This window comes from Sabethes cyaneus, chromosome 2 (assembly GCF_943734655.1).
Source record: "Sabethes cyaneus chromosome 2, idSabCyanKW18_F2, whole genome shotgun sequence".
NCBI lineage: Eukaryota > Metazoa > Arthropoda > Insecta > Diptera > Culicidae > Sabethes > Sabethes cyaneus.
This window is the reverse complement of record NC_071354.1, coordinates 47,623,813-47,650,296: the sequence shown is the minus strand read 5'-3', so window position 1 is coordinate 47,650,296 and position 26,484 is coordinate 47,623,813. Positions and strand designations below refer to the sequence as shown.

At 39.1% G+C, this 26,484-nt stretch overlaps 1 protein-coding gene and 1 pseudogene across 2 annotated transcripts in view; both read left to right on the top strand.

Moving 5' to 3' along the window:
- LOC128735367 (uncharacterized) overlaps positions 1-12,355 on the top strand; it is a 30,802-nt pseudogene extending 18,447 nt beyond the window's left edge.
- The window catches only part of LOC128737755 (SH3 and multiple ankyrin repeat domains protein 1), a 368,045-nt gene that overhangs the window by 4,537 nt on the left and 337,024 nt on the right, over positions 1-26,484 (top strand). The window lies entirely within an intron of this gene.

The following is a 26,484-nucleotide window of genomic DNA, read 5'->3' as shown; positions in this document are numbered from 1 at the left end:
AGGGGGAAGTAACTTTCCTCGTCCAAAACAAGCCATTGTCTGGAATATTTTTTTTATCAACCAACGTTATTGGGATTTCAATGTCGAAATCTGTTCCTCAGTATATTTCGGGGCTCTTGTCTTCTTTCGGCACTTTATTCCGACTCTTTTCAATGTTTTGCGGATGTACTGGTGAAAACTAACAGTTGAACTTTTTACGGCATCACAGAATCCTTGTTGTTGAAAGCACGAGAAAGAGAATGATGTCCTTCTGGGTCCAAAATTTTGGCTGACCTTCCGCTATCCTGCTATTGGGCTTAGGATAACTGAAATTAAATAAAGAAAACTTTTCCAATTAAATTTTACTATTTATACGCGTACAACTTGTATCGTCGTAGGTGTCGTAGGCGAAATATGTATCTGTCGCGAATAAATATAAATACCTAGTAGAATTTAATTGGAAAAGTTTTCTTTTTTAGCTTAGGATATGGTAAACAGTCGAAGCCGCAACATTTTCGCTTTTTAAATGTTGTACTGTATTCGTTTGCCGAGATCTCTATGCAGTTCGTAGAATTGCGCAATGCGCTCTCGAAATGCTTCTTGCTTCGACGCCATTTTAAGCAAAAGTGGGCAATCATAAACAAAACAAAAAATACTGACAAAAAGAGAAGAGAGAGAACACATACGTACTCTCATTCCCCTTCAAGTTCGTTTGTTGTTGAGCACAGGGACCTCGAAAATTTTGTAAAAATTTTAGTTGCCACCCGTTAGATGATAGATATTACAAAAAATGTTACATATAGTGTTATCAGTTATGAAATCAAAGTGCATTTAACTTACTTCGAAATAAAATCAAACTGGCCAGACATCCCGAATTTTTCCCGTTAGTCCCGTATTTTGACGACATGCTGCGGATGACAAAGTGCTCCGCATTGTTTGGAGATTTTGGATACAAAACAAGTATATTCAGCTAAACAATACATGTAATTTTGTATTGTGTTGCCACCAAAAATAAAATTTTTATTCCCAACAGAATTGATTTTTCTTTCTTCTCTATTTGCCATCCGATATGTCCTACATTTATTTAGAGTAATCTGGTCATTTTATTTTACATTGATGTAGTTTCCTATCCGGAACAGCAGCCTTATTCTAACCAGGACTTGCGACGCTATTTCCTGGCGGGCTTCTAATTATTCGGCACTACCTTCTTTTGTGTTGCAGAATGGCGCTTCTAACGAAGCTGACCTCATCTCATTGCACAAGGACACGCAACTGTTCAGTAGATAGTGTGTATTTGAATGCAATAAAAAACCTACAAACCGCACAAAACAAGTTTTTCCTTGTGTTTATAATTTGATGAAATGTAGAGGTTGATTTTATACGTAGGACTACGTCTTTGTTTACTATACCGGGAAGCACTTTGTGAAAAAGAAGAATAGAAGTGTAACGTTTGAATGAAAGATTTCAAATACTAATAGCTACTATACTACTAAACGAAACATAACAGTTAATACGTCGTTGGATTGATAAAATATCCAGCAATTTTATAGTAACATATTTATAATAATCTTATACGTTGAATAGTGAAAATGTATGTAAAGTTTCAAGATCGAATTCGCTTCGGTCGATCGCTTTGGTTCACAGGCACGGACGAAAATTAGGTACATCAAGCGATTCGGATCCAAATGAGACCACTTTGGAAAACCACACCCCTTTTCCAATCCAATTGGAGTCTAGCAATTGTCCAACATTGTACACTTGCAAATCAATTTGTTAAGGTGAAACGGTACTGAATCCAAACATGACAAGAAAAATGGCGCTCATATGAGGCAATATCCAAACATGATGAGTGGAAGACGGTACCTATTGATGAATGTAAATATTTTGAAAATCTTGCGTGACACTCCCATTTTTAGCATTTTTGTTATATGCTCTCTTACCGTAAGGTCCAAATTACCATTCATGAGATTTTAGAACTATTCGTTGATATTAGTGAGCCTAGGAACCATTTCCATAAAAAAGCACTGCTAATAAAGCAAATTTATAGTGGTTGCTTATATTATAACGATGAAACTAGCTAGCTGCACCATGTCTCATATACACTTACCATGCGTGTGGCGTAGCAATACAAAATGGCGCATCGTGCATCAAGCCAAATTGATCTTATTAGGTTGCTTGTCCAACCGTAATAAATCTGTTAGTTTCATAGAGCTTTTAAAATACCGGAACCAATTAGATTTATTGCTACCTGCTGCAGCGAAAAGCATAATCGGTTTTATTGCTGCTTTCTACAGAGACTGCTTTCAGCTTATGACTTATTTCTTATAGAGGATATTACGACTTATTTCTTATAGAGGTTATGTCGCTTGGTCGGAAGACAGTTTTATAGCGGTCATCAGAAAGTTCTTGTGGAGCTCATAGTTTTATTAGCGGTTTTATGAAATTGGTCATGAAAACCACTAGTGGAACGTAATAAAACCAGAACGTCGATTACCTGGAAAATCAGGGAAAACCTGGAAATGTCAGGGAAATTCGTTTCAACCTGGAAAAGTCAGGGAATGTCATGGAATTTCATTTGAAGTCAGGGATTTTTTACACGGGAAGAAAATATACTGAAAAAGCTATGGCTTCGCAAGGATAACATTTATTTCAAGTAGCTGGCACATTTTCACTCAATGCCATCACGTGTGCACAAATAAAGTTTTTGACTCACGTGCAACCAATCTGTTGCGTACAAATTTCACAGAGTTTCGAAATTTAGAATTTCATGAATGTGCGACTGACCCGCTGTTTACCAGACCGCGTTTCTCAACAACATTTGAACCTATTTGATCGACTTTCGGAAGGGCTCACCATCTAATTGATCATGATCGGATATTTAGCACAAAAGTTTTGCGCACAACTTGTGCTAAATTTGTTTATTTTGCATGGAAAGTGACACAAAAAGTCCGTGCTAGGCTAGTGGATGTTGAAACGCACAGCGCATATTTTTAGTCTGTGCATCACTATTATTGAAACAATGCATTTTCTGCTTACTCTGCGGCTAATGTAGCAAGATTCTTAAAACACTATTCTACGCTTCGAGAACAACTATTCATTGGGTCATGGGAGTTGACATTTAGAAAAAGTCCAACCTTTAAAACAAAGAAATTTTGCATCAAGATAATTCCAGACTTCCGGACCGAAATCAGACTGTAACCAAGAGATGAATGAAATTTAATTTTAAAATCTCTATAATAAAACAAAAAAAACTGTAACCGAAACAAGAACGAATCAAACTGAACCAAAATCAGCTTTTGAAAATTAACCACGACATTAAACCCATTTGTCCCGGAACCCGGACTTTAATTTTTATTCTGATGTCGATCACTAGTGAAAACCTACGAATTATTCGTTTTCGGAGAATAGACCATTTCAGCCTCAAAATCTTGATTATGTCAAAGCTAGCTGCAAGTAGATTGAATAAAAAAAGAAGATCTGGATTCAAATAATAGAACGAAGCGCGTTGCTCAATTCATCGTCGCAAGATGATGAATTTGAATTGAAAAAGACAAATGGATTTATCAAGAAATAGTAATTAAAGAGTTAACAACCAATTTAGTCTAAAAAACACTAATAAAAGAGAAATTAGCGTGATATTTTGCAACTGGATTTTTTTCGAAATACACCTGGAAAAACCTTCCTGGAAATTTTATTTTCACCGGATAATCGACACCCTGTAAAACTTAAAATTGTTACTTGGATATTGCCTTATTCCAGTATTTTGTTTTAGCTTGCAAACCAAAATTTTTCAAAGCAGAGTGTTTTGCTGAAAGAAAGTTATTATCAATCGCTTTTCCTGTCACAGAAAGCGACCGAAATGATTTTGCTAGAAATTGAGATTGACTAACTGAATAGGGCACGGAAGGGTATTTTCAGCCCATTAAGCGATGGCATCTATTTTTTCGGCCTACGGCCTAGTTCTAGTGGAAGAGCAGGTGGTTTTGACGTTCTTTAAACAAAAAATAGTAGATTACTTACAGTCTTGAGAAAATAGTTATAACATATTAAGATTGTATGTCGGCAAAGTATTTTTATTGGCGAAAGAAGAGGCAAATAGGCTGAATTTAGAAACATGCTGAAAATACCCTCCCATACCCTATATATATTTTGTTAAAACAACCAGTTGTCGAAAATTAGAAAATTTCAATGGCGCGTTGATTTTATCTGCCTATCATAACAATAATCATGCTAAAATTTAATGCGCGTATGTGGCAAAGCACCGAAGATTGCTCAAAATTTATTAATTATTGTATGTGATTTTTTATTATGGACGCTGTAAACCAAATCTGGATCTGGATGATCTGACAGTAAAACTGAAACTTTTCTGCTCATAGATGTATTTTCAAGTTAACAAAGCTAGCGGACTGATTTAGCTTTTTACCAGAGCGAAAAGCTTTATCAAGTTATGGCGATGGCTGTCACGCAGCGAAAGCTTGGGATATGAATGTCATATGACTGCTTGTGCTTAAAACCTGATTCTGAAAGTTGTTATAAGAACCTTCTGCAGAGTTGGCCACTTAGTCGGAAGGAAGACAGTTTTATAGCGGTTATCAGGAAGATCTGGTGTAGCTCATAGTTTTGTTAGTGTTTTTATGAAATTAGTTTCTGGAAATTGGATACTGAGGAAGCCTGCAAGTCGTAGGCGAAATACGTATCTGTCGTAAATAAAATGTACAAAGCAGAATTAAATAGGATAAGTTTTCTTCTTTTTATTTAATTTTAGATTGGAACTTGCCCAAGCAGCACATTTCTGGTTGCTGCAACTTATTTATGACTGAAATTAGTCATTAATCGGTTACCACAACTAGTTTATAACAACTGTGCTAGTAGGGTGGGCTCTGCACAATTCGAAAGGACTCCAGAGTGTCCGCAAAACATGCACATAATTTTTTACTCATTACAGGATAGTTTCCATCAGCCTCGTCAGTTTGTCCGACAAACTGTTCACGTGTAAAAGATCGTATGACCATAGAGACGCGCTCTGCATTATTCTGGAGGAGATCATCGAATTTCAACAGTCCCTCTTTTTGGTACTCATCGACCAAGAAGAAAACCGCTTAGTTGGTTTCGAGGTACGATGCTGGTCTAACAAGCCAGTCGTCGTATTTTCGAATCTCGGCTAGGCGGTGCTGCTAGATAGAGTCAGTAGGATTGTTGCACTAGCCCCGTCACCGTACTCTAATAGTCTCTAATACTCTAATAGACGTATAGGCTGTGAAGTCTGTCGATAAAGAAGGGACAAGTCTGAGAAAGACGTTAAAGCCCAAGGCTTTACTTTTTTGACCAAAAAAAAATACTGACGCGAAATCGTGCTCCGTTGATTGACGTACAGAGGATTGCTATATAAAATCGTCAAAGCGATCAGTACAGTTACCGGTGTGAGGCAAGGATATATGCTACTGTTTCTCAACGTAACTGACCAGATCATCGTAGCTATAATTGCTCGTATACTGAACTGGATCATACTGGTCCAACAAGCCGGTCGTCGTTTTTCGAATCTCAGCTGCTAGAGGTTGTTAGAGTCTATAGGATCATTGCACTAGCTCCGCAAATGTCCTGTACCCTAACAGCTTGCGAAGTCTATCGAATGTAGAACAGTAGGTCAAATTTTTAAAAACGAAATGTAGATCCTAGACTTTGCTTTGCTTTAGTAGAATATGAAAGCTAAATGAAAGAATGGTCGAAACTTTTTTCACAATTAAATTTCACTACTAATATTATTGGACCTCATTTTTGGATTTCCCAACAATATTTTGTTGAAGACCAGTATGGGTTAATTCCAAAGCGCTCTAGTGTGACCAACCTTTTGTCGTTTATTTCCTACATAACGGATGGTTGTAATCATGCCAAGCAAACTGATGCAATTTTTTTCGACCTGACAGCAGTCTTCGATAGCATCAACCACGAAAAAGCCTTAGCCAAATGGGGAAAGTCAGGCTTCTGCGACAGAGCTATCAGCCGGTTGCGTTCGTACTTCGTTGGTCGTCAGCTAACAGAGAAAATCGGTGATAATTTTTTTTGGCGAATTTGCTACTCCGTCTGGGTCCTTCAAGGTAGCTCCTTCGGACCATTGATTTCCCTTATATACCCTTATATATCCTTGATGTGAATTTTAATGTGAATATACTGCTCATTGATGTGTTCAATCCTCGAATATTGCTGTCAAGTTAGGAATCCTTACTATTACAATGGAGTTGATGGAATCAAAGCTGAACAGCGGCGATACGCAAAATGCAACATGTTAAAATGATCTCCGCTTATTCTACAGAGTTGTCGAAAAAAGATTTTAATTTGTCCAGGGAAGCAATCAAACGTAATTTTAAGGCCATTTTAATCAACTTCAATCGGGGCATGAAATCACCGTAATAACCGTCAAGTGTACGAAAATTAGGAGTGACTAAAGAAAATAGCCACAGTGAATAGTACTCATTTGATATGAAATTATTCTACATAATTGTAGTTTTCTTTCTGAAAAAAAGGTTTGTAGCCTGATTATAACTAGGACATGCGATAGTATATCCGGCAGGCTTTTGATTATTCGCTACTCTCTGCTTTTGTGTATTTGTGTTGACAGAATGACGCATCTAATGAAGCATCTGTCCTCACCTGCTTCCACAAGGACACGTGGATTTTCAGCAGTATGTATTTAAATGTAGTCTTTCGTTACACACCTCGTACTGACGATGATAATTGTTGCAGTATCACTAAAACCACTGTTTGAATGAACAAATTGACTGAACCAGATGAAGCAATATATGCCTGAAAATCTCGAAAATAGAGAAAAATCAAATTTTTTGCTTCTGGGGATATTTTGATGTAATTTTAAGGTGAAGGTCGTCAGAGTCCAGTTGCTTTTTTACTGATTTCAGTACCTGTTGCCACTATCGTTTTGTTGAGAATAGAGTTGCTAGTAGTAGGTTATAATATGTTAAGAACAATTATGAAACAAAGAATCGCGTTTCTATTTTTGCTGTTGAACTAGATCCAACACTAATTCTATCACCTAAAATGTTGTTTACGGTAAATTTTATTTTCAGTAAATTTTATAACTAAAAGCGATTTTAATTTTAATTTAATAGCGACAATAATTGGTCAATTTCATGCTCAAATGCTTACGTTGGCATCACTCCATATAAACGTCCGTTCCCTTGGCAACGTACAACAACGACGGTCGCGGATTCGGAATTGCAATCGAAACGAAGTAAAGTTTTTCCTATCAATTCAAGTGAACAATTTGAGCAAAAATGATTATAATATCTCTCTAAATAACTGTTCGGGTGGTAAATTAAAGTTTTTTGTGCCTCAAGTTTCGCGAGTGATTTGACGACTGAAACGACTGAAAATATTTAATGAAAAACCGACGGCGAAAAAGTGAAAATTTAGTGATGAATATTAATTGGTTACTAAGCTCAGTATTTAGTGTAATTAATGACCGAAAAAGTAATACAACTTATAGAATGCAATGCTTAGTGCTTCGAGTTGCAAGAGCTTATTACGGCTAGCAGGTTAGTTGAACTAATTTTATATTTTTGAGATGGATCCCCGAGTCTATGGGAGCATGTTGGTACAATGAAGAAGAGAAGGGAACTGTGATTTTCGGTGACATGCTGACTGCCATAAATGAATTAATGATATGTATGTATAATAGAATTTTTCATCAGTGCCTTGCTTATGGGCCAAACAGAATGCTGCGTCAACGCGTCCAGCAGCGTTATTCTGACAGTTTCAGTTCGGGTTTACTGTCAAATTGACGCTGACGGATGCGTTGACGCAGCATTCTGTTTGGCCCTTTAGAAATATATTTTAGTCAACCCAAAATTACCTCTTATAGACTTATTGAACCATCTGGTGACATCACTGCTCGCTATTTCCGCAAAAAGTTTGACAAGTGCAAAAGTTTCAGTTTCCTTCGAGTTGACAACCGTAAAGTTGACGATCAGTTTGATCTTTCAGCTGGCCTGTCATCTGTGTCTTACTTACCTGTTACAGCTGTATAGTTATGCAATCCATCACCTCTGGCGGCGCGGCGTAGGCAAGCGACCAGCATGGCACACTTGATTCGCGCAGTCATGAATAGGCACTTTATGGTGGTGTGGTGATACGATTATTCAGTCCGTTCTTGTCGCGTCGTCGCGGTCGTCGTCGCTGTCGTCGTCGTCGTGAGTAAAAAGCACACTCATAAAGTTGCAGGTCCAAAATGACGACAACGCTCGCGCTCGGACATGGGAAATCCCGACTTCACGCTGTCGGTTGGTCGGTATTGTTTGAAGAACCCACGGTGCCATTCATTATTAACCTTAGCCTATACCGAACCGACACATTGCTGGGTTGAACTTTTTTTATCGTTGCTTCCATTTATTGGCGATAAATAATAGCTTGGTTTTTGAATGAAACCCATTCTTGCCCAAACTGATTTTAGAGCTGAACCAATCGGTTAAAGGTCGAACGTATAGCAATGTCCGTTTCGTATGACAATTTTGATTAAAATTTGATTCAAAAAATACGTTAATGCAGTGTCATTCCAAGTGTTGTTTTTTGCGTCAGCAAATCAACACAGAGCATGGCATTGAATGCGACCGGATTGTATGCGGATATTTTTCGACCGCAATTCAAACAACTTTGAGTAGATCAGTGAAGCTCACCAAAAAGCCAAGGACCGTTGGCCTCAAGAGTGCACAAACAATGGGATCAGCTTTCTGTCCACAGTATCCGTCGTCCACTCGGTCGCAATGATCGCGCACGTCATCTTCCGTTCCGCTGGAAACAACAACAAAAAAAGCGGCCAATTCGATCGCGTTCCGCCTCCCACGTTCTACCGGGGGCAACCGTCAAGGCTTCTCGTACTATTATTGGCTGCGCCAGCGATGGCGATGGTGGGATAGTGACCGAAGCGAAGAAATGTGTGTAACCGGTCCTACATGCTCTCCTGCCTACGATGCTGCTTCGCTGGCACCTTGGCAACTACCGTGATTTGCATAAACAAGCAGCAGTTTTGCCTTCTTTCTTGGTGGTTTCACCAACCAACTGCTGAACTGTCGCTGGGCTTCGGCATCAAGAATATGGTTGGTGCTTGCGGTCATTCTCTCACTTTGATGGATGAAGAAAGTTTGCGAATTTTCAAATACCAAAATGTGACGGACTATTGCTGCTTTCCTCCATTTGATGTTTTCATCCCAACAGCTGAAACTCTGACTGAAAACTATCGGTCAGAGTCGTTTGCTCGTTTGTGGTAAACCAGCCCGACGAATCGATGGTTGAAAATCGAATTTCAAACAATCTAAAAGCTCACCAGATAATGTTAGCTTCACTTCCGAGCGAGCTGCGTTCAATCATTTTTCTGCCCTCTGGGCTGTAATTAAAGACGAAAACCACAATTTCCGGCCGTTCTCGGTCGGTCGGTCGGCCAGTGCATGACGGATGACTGCTGCTGCGCCGCCAGTGCTGCTGCATCCCGCGGCGGTCGTCACTGGTTCATTCGGTCGGAACTCAATCGATCAGATCGGACACACAACACAATCCATTGCGGCCGGCGTGCCGCAATGATGCCTGCACCGATACCGATGCGCCAAACCGTATAACAGAGACGTTTTATAACTGTATTCCTTCACTTGGAAGTGCCATGCCGTTTGAAACGTAAAAGTTTACCCACTGAACTGACTGAAGCAACCCTATAGCTGTTAAGAAACGAAACTGGACCGGCTAGAATTTCGATTACCGCTACAAGACCGCATGTGCTGTGCTGTTGTGCCTCTTGTGGTTGAATGTCTGCCAGCGAAAAGAAAGTCTTTTGAAAGTCCAGAATATCAGTGATGATAATGACGATGGTGCTGCTGCTGATGATGAGAGGATGATGATGCAATGCCGATCCGTTCCGATACGTACTCGCTCGCTTGCTCGCCGGCAGGCATTATGGGGCTATCGAAAAGAGAAATACAATAATTACCTCAACTATCGAAATCGGAATGGTCGTGACTAGCAAATACGGAGACTGACCGAACGAGACCGCATCGATTACTCGGTACACAAACATAGAATGTATAAAGAGATTATGAACAGCAGTTCGAAGCTGGTATCTTCCTTTCGTGTTGACCCGTGCAATCAGCCATAGATCCAGCCGATTCCTGGATGCTGCTGCTGGCTTCTGAGCGTTATTATGACCGGTCAGTAGGAGAGTTGTTAAAATTTTTGGTCTTCAGTCCATTTCGGACAGGCCGAGTGCGGTTTCGTGACCCATCCTAGCCATGAGCCACGACGGCTCACCTTTCGACCTTCCTACGGTCAATTGGTCGGTATTTCCGTGCACAGATTGTGTTGCTCTATCATTTCTGTATCTTGGTTTCTGGTCGAAAGCGATGAACTAACCGGAGTGTTGGTCGGACTGGACCGGGTTGGCCCGGAAAAAGCAATGATACAGCAAAAATCCGGCTGTAATACAATCGCGTGTGCATTCTTATTCTCGCCTTCGGTTTGGCGCTATTTGTTCCGCCTTCCGCCGCCTCTTGCGGTGCTGCCACGGTGCCGGTGCGGTGGTACGGTCGGCAAAGATTCGAATGCAGTTTCGAAACGCTCGGCGCCAGCCGACCATCGTGTCGGTTGGCAAAGGATTGCCGACTGAGTTGTAGTCAAGTGGGAAAAAGTGTGGAAAAAGAGATCTTTGGTTCTAGCGATAACGATATGTTGGTGCAAATAGTGTCGAAACGTGAAAAGAGTGGCCGTTTGTGTTTATTGTTGAGTCGCTATTTATCTCGAAAAGTGGTCAAGTTTTGAACGCTAATAACTTTGCGGTTTCCTGATCGAGTTTCAATATTTTTACACCAAACGAACGAAAAATGTAGGTTGCACTATTAAAAAATTGAAAATAATGTAGGATTGTCCAAGTGGAATTCCCCGCTTCGTGATTGGTTTAACGTGCTGTTTAAAAAAAAACGTGCCAAAATCTCTCCGACATTACAGATCGGATTTTTTGGTTTGGTTTTTATTATAGTCTTTAACCTGAAGGGTCATTCGGTTCTTAAAAAGAAGGATTAACTAAAACAAAAGTTAACATAACAAATCATATCTACTTATCAATGCCTGCCAATTTAACAAACTTCAACACTTTGTCCTCCCTATCTTGATCAAAGCATAATATTTCGCAAGTATTGCATTCTAAGTTAAGATTTCTTCTAAACACCTCATATTCCTGGCACTCGGTGAGGATGTGTTCCACTGAGTAATGCGCTCCACAATGCGGGCACCCGTTTTTATCTCGTTTCTCGATCAGCCAGCCATGTGTCATCCGGGTATGCCCGATTCTCCACCGGGTCAAGATCCTTTGCGCACTCCGATCCTTTCTGTCCCTCCATGCCGCCGTAGATGGTTTAATCCTCCTAAGCTTTACATCCCGAGCTTCGAACCATTCCGATTCCCACGTGTGGTCCAGGGCCTTCCTGCACCATCGAATCCTGTCTACTGCTGGCATCTTGGGGTCGATTATTCCGCTTTCTCTTCCTTTGTTGGCCATCGCATTAGATTCGGTGTTTCCTGGGATTCCAGTATGCCCTGGTATCCAGCACAAAACAGTATACTTTCCTTCCATCTCAATTTGAGCTGCTCTGATCCAAGGGTGGTTGGTGATATTCCCTTGAATTGCAGTGACACAGCTTGCTGAATCCGTGAAGATGACTGTTCTGTCTTGGCTCCTACTTGACTTTAAGGCAAGAACAATCGCTTTAGCTTCCGCAGAAAAGACCATCGACCATCGGGAATTCGTCGACATCGATTGTTGATTCCGTCAACAATACCAATACTCGCTCGATAATCTTCATCAAGAGAGCCATCCACGTGTCTGAAATCATTGTATTTTCCTAGCTTTCCTTGGTGCCTCACCGTCTTTGAACTGACCTTTGATCGATCAGTTTGTTATAGGTACTGCAGAGTTTCAGTTCCTCCTGATTGGCACTGGGAAGGGTTCCACCGGTGGTAACTCAATGCTAGTAAGACTCGTGAAAGATAACTCTGCACGGTTGGATATCGGCCATACTCTATCAAAGTTTAACAATGCTTTCTTTTCCTCCAGCTCGGAGGATTTGGCGACGAGTTTCTGACATGCCAACAGCTGGAAAGGCAGTTCTCCGGATTCGGCACAGAGTCCCAACACCGGAATGGTCTGGAAGGCTCCGGAAGTTATTCGCAGGATATCATTGTAGACCGGTTTAATTATTTTGAGGACACCATTTTGGCTTCTGCTGATGATTCCCCATCCATGGAAAAGCACCGGAAGGATAGTAGCCTTGGCGATGTACAACAGTGTCTTCCTTGTTCCTCCTGGAATCCTCCGTCCGAGAGTTTGTAGCAGTTGTATACGGTTCTTGCACTTCTTCTTGATGATCCTGGCATGTCCAGGTAACAATTTGGGTTTTATTACACTCTTATGATGGCATTTAAGACCAAAATTGGTCTTGAAGACCACCATAAGAGTACAATAAAACTTACGTTGTTGCTTGGGTAAGTTTCAAAACGGAAAGACGTAATTAGTGTTACTCCCAAAATCCTCATACTCTTCACCTCGACGATACTCTTCCCGTCCAGACGAATTTTCCGAAGTTTTAGGCGCTTCCTCTTTGGTCAGATGTGCAGGTGATTATAGTTGAAAATAGAGTCCATACCGATAACGAAGAGAATCACTGCCAATATCGAACCTTGTGGAACGCCATTGGTTTGTTCCATTCGGTCAGATAATGCGCCTCCGACTGCCACCTGGAAGTTGTCGAATAATCGCCTTGTTTGATATCCTGTCGTACGCTTTGCTGATGTCCAGAGCAACCAGTTCACTATGTTTCTTCTTAATCATGGCATCGTCGATACTGCCTTCGAGGTCATCCAGACCTCTACCACGCCGAAATCCATGCTGACGGGGATCCAAGAGTTGGCATGTTTCGATAGTTTCGAACCTTCTGTTAATAATCCTTACCATAGTCTTTCCGGCACAGCTTAGCAAGGTGATAGGCCGTTGGTTACCAACCACCTTGGGGTCCATTCCTGGTTTCGGCAGTGAAATCACGATTCCTTCCTTCCATTCCCGAGGGATGCAACCCGTCTCCCATATGCGGTTGATCAACGTCAGGAAAACAGTTTTCGTCCTAAACGGCAAGTGATTCAGCATGGGGTACTCTAGTAGATCTGGTCCAACGGAGTTTCCGTTACCCAGATCATTACCCAGCAACTCATTCATAGAAATGTCGGAATTGTATTGGTCGTCGACGTCGGCAGGAACCAGAGGAGGATGGTTCATTTAAATCCGACGGTTGGTACACTTGTTGAAGATGCATTGCAATGTTGTCGGCAACTTCCTTTGGATCCTCCAGCACAACACCATCCACAAGGAGACTTGGTGAAGAGCCGGAAGAATTTCCGCTTAGCTAGCGGACATTTCGCCAGGTAAGGTTGATTGGTATACTAGGGTTAAACTATTGGACGAATTCCTCCCAGGAATGCGTTTTGCCTCCTGGATGGTTTTCCTGCAGTTATTCCGAGCCAGCTGAAAAGCCTTCAATGCTTCGATTTTTTCTGGATGATTGTTCGGTAGTTTTTTTTATTTTCCTTAGCATCTTCCTTCGCAGTTTAACCGCCTTCTTCACTTCTGGATTCCACCAGCTGACCGATTTTCTTCCCACTCTAGCACTTGTCCGCGGAATTAACTTATCTGCACTGGATCTCACCACTTTCGAAAAACTGCCCATGTCAAAGATATGATCCGTCTTTCGGTTCACACAATCTTCGAAGCTTCCCCAGTCCGCGAGCTCAAAAAGCCACCGTCTTCTTTTTGATTGGTATGCCTATACCTCTCCAACTAGCGAAATTTCGATATGGAAGTGGTCACTACTCCTACAGTTTACATTTACTGACTATTCCAGTCTATGTGCCAGTTCCATAGACACAATAGTTAGGTCGATGGCGGATGTGCTTCCAGTAATTGGATTTAATCTGGTTCCTTCTCCGGAGCTCAACATTACCAGATTGTTATCAACGGCAAACAACAGGATCGCTTTCCGACTTATAGTCCGACTTGTGGGATCCCCAAGCTTCGTGGTGGGCGTTAAAATCTCCCGTTAGAATAATGGGATGAGCACTTGTGTTGAATATAGTGTAGAGGGTGTTGTGTCAGTTCTTCGATGCGGCAATCAGGGAGCAGGTAAAGAAATACTAGAGTTGCTAAACATGGTGATCGAATTGTGGCAGCCACGGCCGGTCTAAATGGATCGAGAGTTAATTGTACCGTGGCAAATTCTGTACGAAAAGTCAGGGAAGCGCCACGGACTGAGCTGTTTGCAGGATCAGCACGGTTGAACCAGGTGTAATGCTCTTTCAGGAAACGTCCCATGAAAGTGTTGTCCTTCAAATGAGTCTCCTGTAACGCAATCGCAATTGGAGCGTTTTGATACACAAGTAGTAAGAGTTCGTCCACGTGGATATTGGATACCAGAAGAAAAAATTAAATTAATTATTAGAAGCTTTTATGGAAACTAAAAGGACGCAACTCTATTCCATTCACAGGACTGCTGGTGAGATTGTTCTATTTTTACCCATATATACCATATTTCATAAATAAACTAGAATCGGGAAGAGGGAGGGACCATCAGAGCACTTGTTTGAAGCGGTGGACCTAGGGAGAGTGAAACAGTCAACTTTCTAGGGTTAATCTTGGCCCGATTAACAACACATCGTGGATCATGAGCGGGTTCTTGTCCCCACCTGCTGGGGTCATTCTGCATTAAGACGGTTTATTCAGGGATTGACTCAGGTGACTTAGCCCTTGGAAGGAGATTCTCTAAATCCCTGGTACGTGTAAGTGATGTTGCTTATCGACCAATTCCCTTTTGGCCCTTCATACAAGAGTTGGGAAGCATGACCAATCGTTGAATATGTACAACTCTTTTTGACATGATAGGCTCATTGCTATGAACGGATGTTCTGCTAAGGCGGTGGTAGTACCATATATTCATTCATATTCACAAGTAGTAAGAGTTCGTCCATATTGTTCTGTAGACCGTTGATGACTACAGATCGGAGTTTGTTTATGATAAATAAATCTATACTAATTTGATGTCTCTGTTAGGGAAGCATTCATCCCAACTGGTCGAAGTTTGATGTCTCTGTTAGAGAAGTGCGCCAGAAAAAGTGAGGTACGCCAAAACCTCCTCTGCCAACAGGTCGAAGTTTTTTTTACGTACGACGATTAATCCTGGGCCCAATTGATATCTGTGTTGGGGAAGTGTGCTACAGTTGTATTGTTCGGTTGTAATATAATTCTATATGTATGCCTATTTCGTGGAAAGTGAATGTATTGTGTTGTGGCAACGATGTGCTGCTGATTAAATAGAATTTAATTGACAAAATGTCTTTAACGAAGGGGAAGGTTTGGTAATAAAAACCATCGTTGATTTGTGTAAGGACACAGGACAACAGTTGTTTGGTTCTAGATTTGGTTGAATTGTTTACAAATGTTCGTTTATGCCAAAGTCTCAAAAACAAAACTCTACACAACTCGATGCATCCTATGGTCTTTATAAGCAATGATTCGAACAATGAGCATCAACTTAAAGGTAGTTCCCCTGATACTACTGGGCAGTAAACAGCAGGTTTGGAAGACGTAAATACTCAGTGATTGATACCTTTTCTCCTCCGCCTCCGTTTGGTTAAAAGGCTTAACCACAAATTGGCACAAATTCAATGGGCACAGCACACTGGTCCAGAACCTTTTTTAGGTTCTGCATTATCTTTGAGCGGGAAAACTTGGTTTTAGGTTTATGGAACCTTTGGAAGAGTTTCTTAAAACTAAAAGTTCTATCGTCCAGCGGAATTCAAATTTTGATTAATCCCCCTAAAACTGGAACAAAAAATTTATTTTTCTTTAGTTTCAATATAACACATTGATGTGTTCTGCAAAGTTTTATAGCATTATATTATAAGAAATTTTGCTGATGACAGTAACCTTCTATCTCTTCAGCAAAGATAGAAAAATCCTATTTCTCATAAATGAAAAATCGTTAAAATCAGTTTTTCTATTTTAGCTGTTTTTGCAGTTGTTGTATGACTTTTTCCTGTTTTACAAAGTTGTACAAATAATAAAAATACACAACATTGCTGAATATAGTATACCGTATGGTTGATAGGATGGAGTAATTTAAAGTTTTTTGGACGGGATGGACCTAAAAAATCTGTTTTTTCTTAATATCTCCTTTCATGTTTATTTCCACAAATCTTGCCTTTCACATCCAATGAATACGCACATTTTGTTTGAAGGCATCAAGTCGCTATCTCCTTCGGTTCTGTAGCTATAGGCATTTTTTCTAGAAAAATATGCATTTTTCAAATGTCAATAACGTAAAAATTGCTCAAAATCAAACAAATCAAATTTTGTATAGGGTAGTTTGCCAATTGTTGCGCACCACCCAATTGTTGCCCACTTCACGGTTTTTGAATAATATCTCAAGATATTAACATTATCGCAGCATTCCAAACGATCAAAATACAAATATATGTCATTACCTTTAAATATGTGTACACATGATTTCATTTTTTTTCATTCACATTTCATATTACTCTCTATTCGTCTCAAAATAGTTGCATTCATAATGTTTGATTAAATAAATAACTATAATTTCCTATTTTTGTGTTCTAATGCATATTGGTAAATAATTGGAACAATATTAGGATTTTGTCCATTTTCTGCACATCATCTGCAAATGATGCTAAGCGAGGCCTTGCTGTACCATTCTTACTTAATCCGATTCTTATTAAAATTTTACCACTATTTAGATGTCTGATTAAAAGAATATTAATAATTATCGATTTCCCTGAAGACTAAATCCATAAAAGCCTAATGATATTACCGACGTGTAAAAATTTTCGTGAATAAGAGATAATTTTCGCATCCGTAATCCACAATCGATTAGCGGAAAAAAGTGAGCGGAAGTTTTTGATAAGAAATTCTTGAAAAACAAAATTATAGCGCAAAATAATGCCTCAGCCTCTCTTAAAGGAAAAGGAGAAGGTTGTGTGGTGGGCGAGGTTTCCCTTGTATGCTCGAATGAAAAAAACAAAACAAAAGCTTTTCTTTTAAAAAAGCAAAATCTCAACCACAAACGCATACTACAGAAGAAATTTCAAGAATAGAAATAGTTACAGCGTCTAAATTTTAAAAAGGAAAGACACTGGAAACTAAAGTTATATTAATTAATGCAATAAATTGCACCTATTCAAGTAAACCATTTTTGGGTGATGATTGAACTGAAAACTGTGACAAAATGGTTGCGGTACGGTACTTATTATTAGTAAATATGTTTCTAAAGAGTTATCCTTTATATGCCAATTTTCTGTACTTGATAGTTTTCCTGATTTCGTTTTTTCCTTGCCGTGCAACAATTGGGTTGAACATGTGCAATATTAGGCAAATGACGTTAATCAAGTGGGCAACAATTGGGTCTATATGCTGTTCGAAAAAAACTCAAATTGAATAATATATGGAGTATTTCGAACCATGAAATCAAATAAAATGTTTTACTGAAAGGTCATTTTGCTTACAGGGCAAATTTTGACATAAATAACGTAATAAATTTCCCCGCGAGATAAGAAAAACTGACAATACCTACTTTAGGTGCGCAAATTACCCTAGAGATTGAGATCGCATCGGTCCATTTCGGCCATTTTTGCTAGACCGTATTGAATAATGAAGGAAAAATTACCGTTTTACTTACCAAATTCACAATGTTCACGTTAACAGAATGGATTAATGGACTGCGGACGCCAAATAACGCTAGCGAAATCCAGTTTGCTTCTGACGAGTCCTTTGTAGATCGCCAGTCTTGCATACGGATCATCGAGGTCACTGCCAAACCTCCTTACAAGCGCAAAAATTTTCAGGTTTTCGTTAATCACGTTGTCGATGTGTCTAACAAAAGAAAGCGACCTATCGAATGTTACCCCTAGGTTCCGTACATATTTTACACGCGGTATAATACTATCTCGGTGAACGTAGTCGAAGATCACGGGGCTAACTTCCCTAGCAAAATTGTCATCACTGAACACTTTTTCGTACGAACTTTTAAACCGCAATTTTCACAGAATCTTCCAAAATGCTCTAAATCAAGCTGTAACTTTAGGCAGTCATCCATGTTCTTAATGGGAAAAAAGATTTTCATGTCGTCGGCATAAGTTAAAATGGTTGCGTGTGAGATAGCTTCAGGCAATTTGTTCATTAAAATCACAAACAATAAAGGTCCTGAGTGGCTACATTGTGGTACACCTGATTGCACGGTAAACGGACCGGATTTGTTGCCACAGAGTTTTACAAATTGGGTTCTATTTTTAAGATACGATCTCAACCAGTTACATCGCGAGCCTCGGATGCCAAAGTCTTCTACTGTCTCTAAGATACTACCAATACTAACAGCATCAAATGCCTTGCTCATATCGGTGTATATGCAATCCATTCGTAGACCACTTGCAATGCAATCCGTGACCACTGATTTGTTCTTCTAGAATCCGTGCTGTACAGGAGAAACACGCTTAACTATATTATCATTAAGAAGACTATAAGCAGCGATTCGAAAAGCTTCGGAATAGCCGATTGAATAGCAACGCCACGGTAGTTTTTACATCACCTTTAGCCCCTTTTGTATGTATCGGAATGACGTGCGAACTCTTCCAGATTCCTGGAAAGTGATCGGAAGCCAGTGACGCGTTAAACAAGCTTTTTACAGAAGTTACAAATTCCTGCAGAAATTGTTTCAGAATTTTGTTCGATATAGTATCAGGACCTGCTGATTTATTAGCATTAGCATCGAGTTTGCAGATACCGCGTTCCACACAAGTGTCGGACAATTGTTATGGTGCCTTATCATTATCGCTGAGCAATTCCCTGTATGATCACCCCAGGAGAGCGTTAGAGTCCAACAACAAGCCCATGTGTTTAAAATTCGGTACAATTTTGATATCTTCCTGCTCCACCTACAAGTTGTTATTTGAAAGCATATTTTTCCTAGATGAGTGGAAAACCTTGTACTTGGTCTTTGAAAGCAAATTTGTATTAAAGTATCTCATAAGTAACTGTAAATCACTGTTTACGGATGACACAATAGATAAAACATCATGATTTGGACGAAATAATGCAGTATTATCAGCAAATAATTCCATTAAGTGGTATGTTTCCTATATCATTTATGTACATAAAAATATAAGTGACACAATGTTTGCTACCTTGTGGAACTCTAATGTTTATAGATCTTTGAGAGTTTTTGGCGGCATTATTAAATGCCACAAATTGCTGCCGTTCGCTCGAATGGCCAAGAATAATATCGTTCGCTAATCCCCGCATTCCACAACATTCCAATGCAAGAAGTCACCAAGCTCAACAATCACCGTAGAGGTCTTAAAATATGACAGAAAAGAATTGTCTTTTCAACAGAAGCACTTCCCGAACTTCTATGCAAAGAAATAGATATGGTTTCCTCAATGTTTTGTACTCCCCTCTTTGAGCAGAAAGGTTGAAAAGGATTGTGCCATCTACTACGCTACCCCACCGACCGACCAGCCGTAAAATAAGGTTCCCACCCTGTTTCTTACACAATTACTTACCTGTAAATAAGTAATAAATCCACGTTTTACAGCTCACTTGGAAACAACCTTAATTATTACCCTCTATTTGAAAACCATCGTCGACGGCAATAAAACCAGAAATGGTATATGACATTATGTTTGGCGCGTAATTTGTGTATAATTTGTACTGATTCCTGCTTATTTTCCAGAAACATGTGGTGTGTACATTGCTTCGCAATGCCGTACGTTACTGAATTGTTGGTATTATGCTCTGAATAGATGCTTTTGATGCGATTTGATGCAATCCTTTGAATGTTTTCATAAATTTTTTACGGCAAATAATCGCTATATGTTATTCCACTTAATGTCAAAGAGACAACACATTATTACAGTGTTTATTATTGCGTTTGGCACAGAAAGGGCTATCTATAACAGTAATAAGGAACCTTACTAGACTGCTGGAACAGCAGTAAATTGCGATCTTTATGTTATAAACATATATTTTAAATCTGTTACCTACCTTAGCAGGAACCGCAGATTGATTTTATATATTTTTTTTTCAATCACTAGCCTTGCTTGTTATGTTGAATACTGGCGCCCGTGGACAACTGCTTTTACTTCTTCCTGCAACGGCACGTTTGTCTCGGAGCTTTGTCGTCTCAAAAATTATCACCATGTTTATTTCCGATTTATTATGATACTTGAAAATTTTTATGCTACTGAGCGTCACGGTTAAGATTAAATAACCAAGAAAAATACGTTGAATACGCTGAAAGTTGAATAACCCAAAGTTCATGGTTATGTTGAGATAAAATTGGTTCAAAGCTGCAACTGTTTGGAACAAATAAATACAAAATCAAACAAACGAAAGGAAATCTAAATACATAAAACATAAACATTGTAGGAAAATAATAATAAGACAAATCTAAGTTTAAGCTAAATCGAAAACAAACTGTAAAAGATCTCATTAAAAGTACCGTTTAAATGGTCAAGAAATGGACAAAACAGTAAAAGCAGAACAGTGAATTCAAATATATTCAAACCAACTGAGAGAATATTAAAACAGAATTGGATGAAATGACAAAATCTCCTTGGCCCAACAGGTCAACAATTCTCGCGTAACTTTTCAAAAGGACCTATCTAACAAAACACATTTTTCGAGTAAATCGCGCGTGAAGGTCGATGAAATATTATTTAAAAGTGTATAAAACTGGATCAATTTTTTCCTATTTTGTTCACTGCACAGTCATGGTGCATAAATGTATTGTGTATTTTAATAGAGATTTTGCAATTGCATGTGGAATTTTCATTAAACAAGCCCAAAATGTTACATAGGACATTTTTTTAGCCAGACTGTACATTGGACAAATTACATAGGTCGTTTTGATAAGGCTGTTATTGGATTGGTCATTTTGAATTTTCTCATTCCATCGTCCCGGTAATGCGATATTACTATAACACAACATCAATATCACCATATATATCATATAGTATCTATTTATATAAGTAGAAACGGGGAAAAACTGTTTCTAACGTCCAAGAACAAAAGACATTCGTTCAAGTCGTTACATGTAAGCAATAAATACATGGTCATTATATTCTAACGATAATTACCTAACAGATTAACAGTTTCACAGATTTTATTCGTTTGTTGACTGCATATCACCATATTCGTAAACTCTGTCAAAAGATGGTGGGGTTTTTACGCGCACTTGAGGGTCAACCTCTAGTGGGCTTTTCCCCGCCCACAAATTTCATTGAGACCTTTAAAGGTCAGATGAAAAATTGAAATAAATAAATAAATAAATAAATAAACAAATTTAATAGATACCGGCCGACTATCGGTTGTTTGCTATTCTCAATGTAAGCAACATGGGTACCCTTTTTCTCGGATCTGTGTAAGATGTTACTCTGCAATCGACTGCTGACAGATGAATATAGCTATACAGATCATGACTTGTACAGTCTATAACTCATAGATAAAATCAACATCATGCACTTTTCATCTCTGCATACGACATAAAAACATATAACATATTCAATCATCAATTTATTTAAACATATTAAAATATTTCATTGCATTACTCAATCTTCATCGCTAAGTATGTCCATGTCTGAATCAAATCCTCCACTGTTCACAACCTTTGGTTTTCTTCCGCGGCCAGGAGGTGTCAAAGTCTTTAAGAAAGCTTCGTAGTACCACTTTTGTTTTACATACGGTAACAGTTTGCGAAGATCTTCTAACTTAGCAGAGGGTAATCTGATAGGAGCTGTAAAAATTGGCTCTGCTTTTAAATTTTGCAACGGTACGGATTTAGAAGATAGTAGTTCTATGTTTTTGGGGCTTGCATCGCCTACATTATTCTTGAACATTACAGTTCCCGGTTTATCGGTAGAGCACGAAAATATCCTTGCTGCCTTAAACTTAAACGCTTCGTTATCGGTACTACATTTTGGCAATGTATATCTTTCGTTCAATATCATCCAATTTAAGAATCGGTTTTGCTCCATTTCTTCTACGATAATCGGAGTGGTTCGTTTAATAGAAGCAATTAATAAGCTCCAATCACGAGGTGTTTCTATATTGACTTGCGTCCTTCTTTTCGCTCGTTCGATTGCTGAATGTATTGTATCGCATTCCATATGGCTATGACCACTTGTCATAAATTTATGACAAATTGTGAATTTTCGTCCTTCGGCGGCCATCAGTTCAACGACATATGCCATCAAAAATAAAACAATCCGGTTATTATTCTGCCCAGCACAACGATCGCTGTACATAATAATTTCTTTTACGCAAGCTGGTAGTCCTCGTAAATATGCCCATAGACATGATCCGATTTCTCTTGATCCTCTCTTAGCTCGGGTCTCATCCCATATGTAACATATTGGTACATTTTTACCTGCTTGCGTTTCAAAGATAGTCAGGTTATATGTATATAGTTGGCGGCTGTAAAAAGAGCGCCCACAAGTCAAATAGGGTGTAGCTAATTGCTTTTGTAAATCAAATGATATGGTGCGTACGGTTTCATCATTATTCGCCCGAAGCCTATCTTGTTTCTTCTCGTGATACATGCGTTCAGCTTCTAACTGATGCGCTTCTCTACGAGTTAGTATCTCGTCTCGTCTCGTAGTGTTCTTCTCTACTTGTAACTCAACCCTAATCATGTCGCAAGTATTGCAAGTATCAACTTTTGGCTTTCGAAATTTAATATTCAGCGAATTAAAAGCAAGCCTATAGGTATTGTAGTGAACTGGAGTAATGTTTCCCACACCACACTGATCCTGATAAAGCTCGTACATACGATGGATCGTTAAATCAGATGATAAGTAAAGACAAGATGACTTCTCACGGCTATAGTGGCTTTCTTCGGCTGGAAACGACTTGATATGGTTTAGTATATACTCAGCGTGCTCAGGATCAATTTGCTTCCTCGATTCATTATCTTTTCGCATGTCATCCCCAGCAATCCCAGCACCCAAAACCAGCTTATCGGCAAGAACACGAACTTTTCGTTCTCTGAGGTCAAAAGTAGACATAAACATGCGTTTGCAGACCTTTACCGCGCCTTGTACACCTGGTAGCCTATAGATTCGAGTAAGAGCACGTCGTGAGATCAAAACCTGCAGAGAACGTAAAGTAAGACAGTAGCGTTTAGGATTCGTATTACACAGGCTTCATTTTCGGGTTTTTGCTCAATAGATGTTTATTTGATAAGCTCATTGAAACCGAATTCAAAAAAGTAGTGTAAATGGCAATTGTAGAGATGATTATTATTTATAATGTTGTTGAAGAAAGTATAGTCTTATCTATTGTAATAATTCACACTACAGTTGCCCTTTACACTGCTCTTTCGAATTCTGTTTGCTGAGGTGCTTTAGTCAAATGAGCATCTACTGACCAAAAACCAAATATGAAGCCTGGTGTTACAATGAAGGTTTCACAGGAGCTTATACTTGCTTACCTTTGGACGAACCGTTTTGATAACAGCTATGTGACTTGATAAAAATTGATTTTGCCCAGACTGCGTCAGATCAAGAAGACTAGCTAGTAAGCGCTTTCGAACCGGTTCCGAAAATTTGTCGTAACACCGCATTTTACAACTACAAGGTGGTTGTACTTGTCTGGCTGGGACTGTGTTTCCATCAACTTTCGTGTACGGGAGACCTTTAATTTTCAGAATTTTATTTTGCATCCGCAAATTTAATTTCCTTTTTTTTGGCTGTGGTTCTCCACTTTTCGGTTCGGTTTCATTGGTTTCTTCGGTTTCTGCATCAGCATCAGAGTCATTATCAGATATATTATTTTTATATTTTTCAAAATACTCGTAAATTGATAGATTATTTAGTAACGTAGCGTCACCATCGGGGACCCAGTCAGGATCTATCTCGTCGTCTGTAAAATCAATCCACGAACCAGAGTTTGTGGTGTTTAACGGCCCACAATTTTCCCTCTGAGTAGTTTGATACATTTCAGATAGTTTGTGATTTGTTTCTAAAGTCTCTTGATGAAAAATCGGGGTTGAATCGTTCTTTTTGCGTAAATCAAGCACTTTCGAAGGTGCACTTTGAACACCTGAATCGACTTTGGGCGTTTTATTGACTATCAAATTCAGAGGCGTCTCATGGTTATAATTTTCATTTAATGAGAGGTTCTGTGCAAACGAGATGAGAGGAGTCGATGAACGAATATGCCTAAAAGACGGATCTTCGTTCCACCGATCACTAGTGTAGGAATCTGCCGAATGTGGATACAGAAAATAATAATAAGCCTCCATATAATTTTGAGCAAGTCCCACATGATTGGATGTGGGATAGGATCTGAACTGCGATATTTGTGCAATTGATCCAGCTTTATGGTGTTCTCGTAGATGGAATGCTAGGCATTACTTACCATAAGTAGAATCTAACCGTGTCCGCTTATAGAATGAGGCTTGATTCGAGTAACTTGAGATTGAGGTTTGAATTGAGTGATTTGAGATTGAGGTTTGAATTGAGTGGTTTGATACGTCTTGTAAAGAGAAACGGTCAACACCTGGATGGGTCAGGTTTGCCCAAGGTCCCTGACTCAGAAGATTATGATTATTTGAGCTTCTGTTGTATGCTGAAAAGTATATTCAAATTGGTTTATGAGTCATAATACATCAATATTATATTTCATACAGTTACCGTTCAACTGGTTTAATGAGGCTGGTTTTTTCTTATTATCTACAGAATAAACACCAACTAAAGAATCTACAGGCATCATTTTAAATAAATAACTGATTTCAGTGCGTTCAAAACAAATTTTTGCAATGAATTCACTCCAACACAAATAACGACCAAAGTACAGATTTGAATTGACTGATTTGTTTTGTTACTTTGGACGTTGTCTTGGTTACCAAAGCAAATGTCCAATGTAACAGTGGAGCAAGAATGAATCCAAATTGGACATAGGATATTTTGCTTACTTTGATTATCTCGATTCAATGAATAGCAATTGGTATGGATGTTTTCGTATAATACTAATAGACATGTAATTTATTATAATCATGCATAAACTCGATTTTTTTACATTTGTTACTTAGGTCCTTTTGAAAAGTTACGCGAGAATTCTTTACGACCAGAGTTGCCAAGTTTTTTTTGTCAGAGCTCATGATGCATATCATGAGAATTCGGGATTGTGCTTTCTTTCTCTTAATTTTTGTGAAACATTACACATTTATACATTAAATTATATTTTCCGCTCTTTCCCCTTCACGTTTTGTCCCGCTCTGCTTTGGATACTATAAACATCTTTGTTTCATTACTTTCTCGATTGTCGATTGTAAAAAATACCGTTTTAAAAAATTAAGTCCGGATAGTCCTGAAAAATCAGTGACATCTAGGGCCCGAATATTGAATGACAGTACCCAGTCCGTGTATGCATATGTCGTCTGTGTTTGAGAAGATCAGAAATCGGGGAGAAAATGTACGAAGAAATCACACGTTTTCACTCACTGTCACCGCGTAAATTTTGAAATTTGCAGAAAATAGTTGCGTAAAAAACAAACCATGTAAAAAGTGACTTCAGTGCACAATCCAAATCCCCAAATTGAAGCGATATTGAAGCAATTTTCAAGTATATATTATTTATATTCGCCTCCCAGTTGGCCTCGAGGTTTGGTGCTGGCCTAATAAGCCTAACAAGTTGTATGTTCGAATCTCGACTGGGAGAGGCTGTTAGAGTTGATAGCATCGTAGCAACTGGCCCTGAAATTGTCCTCTACTGTAACAGCTGGCTGCGAAGTCTGTCTTATCTTATCTCACGCAGCCAATACTTGAAGGCATCCTGGACAATGACGATTACCTGAATCGATCATTTTTCTTATCAACGGCCAACTCAACTGCGCAGCATGTACCGCAAATAAAATTCGAAAGAATCAAGTGGAATTAGAAACGATACTTAATTCCATTCATCTCATTGAAATCAAGGGGAAGGAAGAAGGCGTGGACATCCCGTACCAAACGCTTCCCTAGAAGATATTGATTAATTTACAGATTACACTATGCAGTATGCAGTCGTTGGGAGTATCTTTGCTAATAAAGGTTAAGTGTTACTCCGGGCCCTCGGGGATGAGCTTAAAGTTTTTAGACCAAAAGCCAGACAGCAATAGGCCAAGGTTATAGCGCCTTAGTTCACTCTCTGAAAAGAAATAAAATACTCCAACAACAAAAATAGTTATAAAGTAAACTGGCGTGTATTTAATTCAATCGAAATAATTATCATCATTCACACTGTTCTGCTTAACGGCAACGAGTAACTTACGAGTAACACAGCTTAATTTGCACTTCCATTCCAACTTTGTCGATGGAATCCTTTGTTAAAAAATTTGCCTTCGAAGTAAAAATGTCCTGTTCCAATCC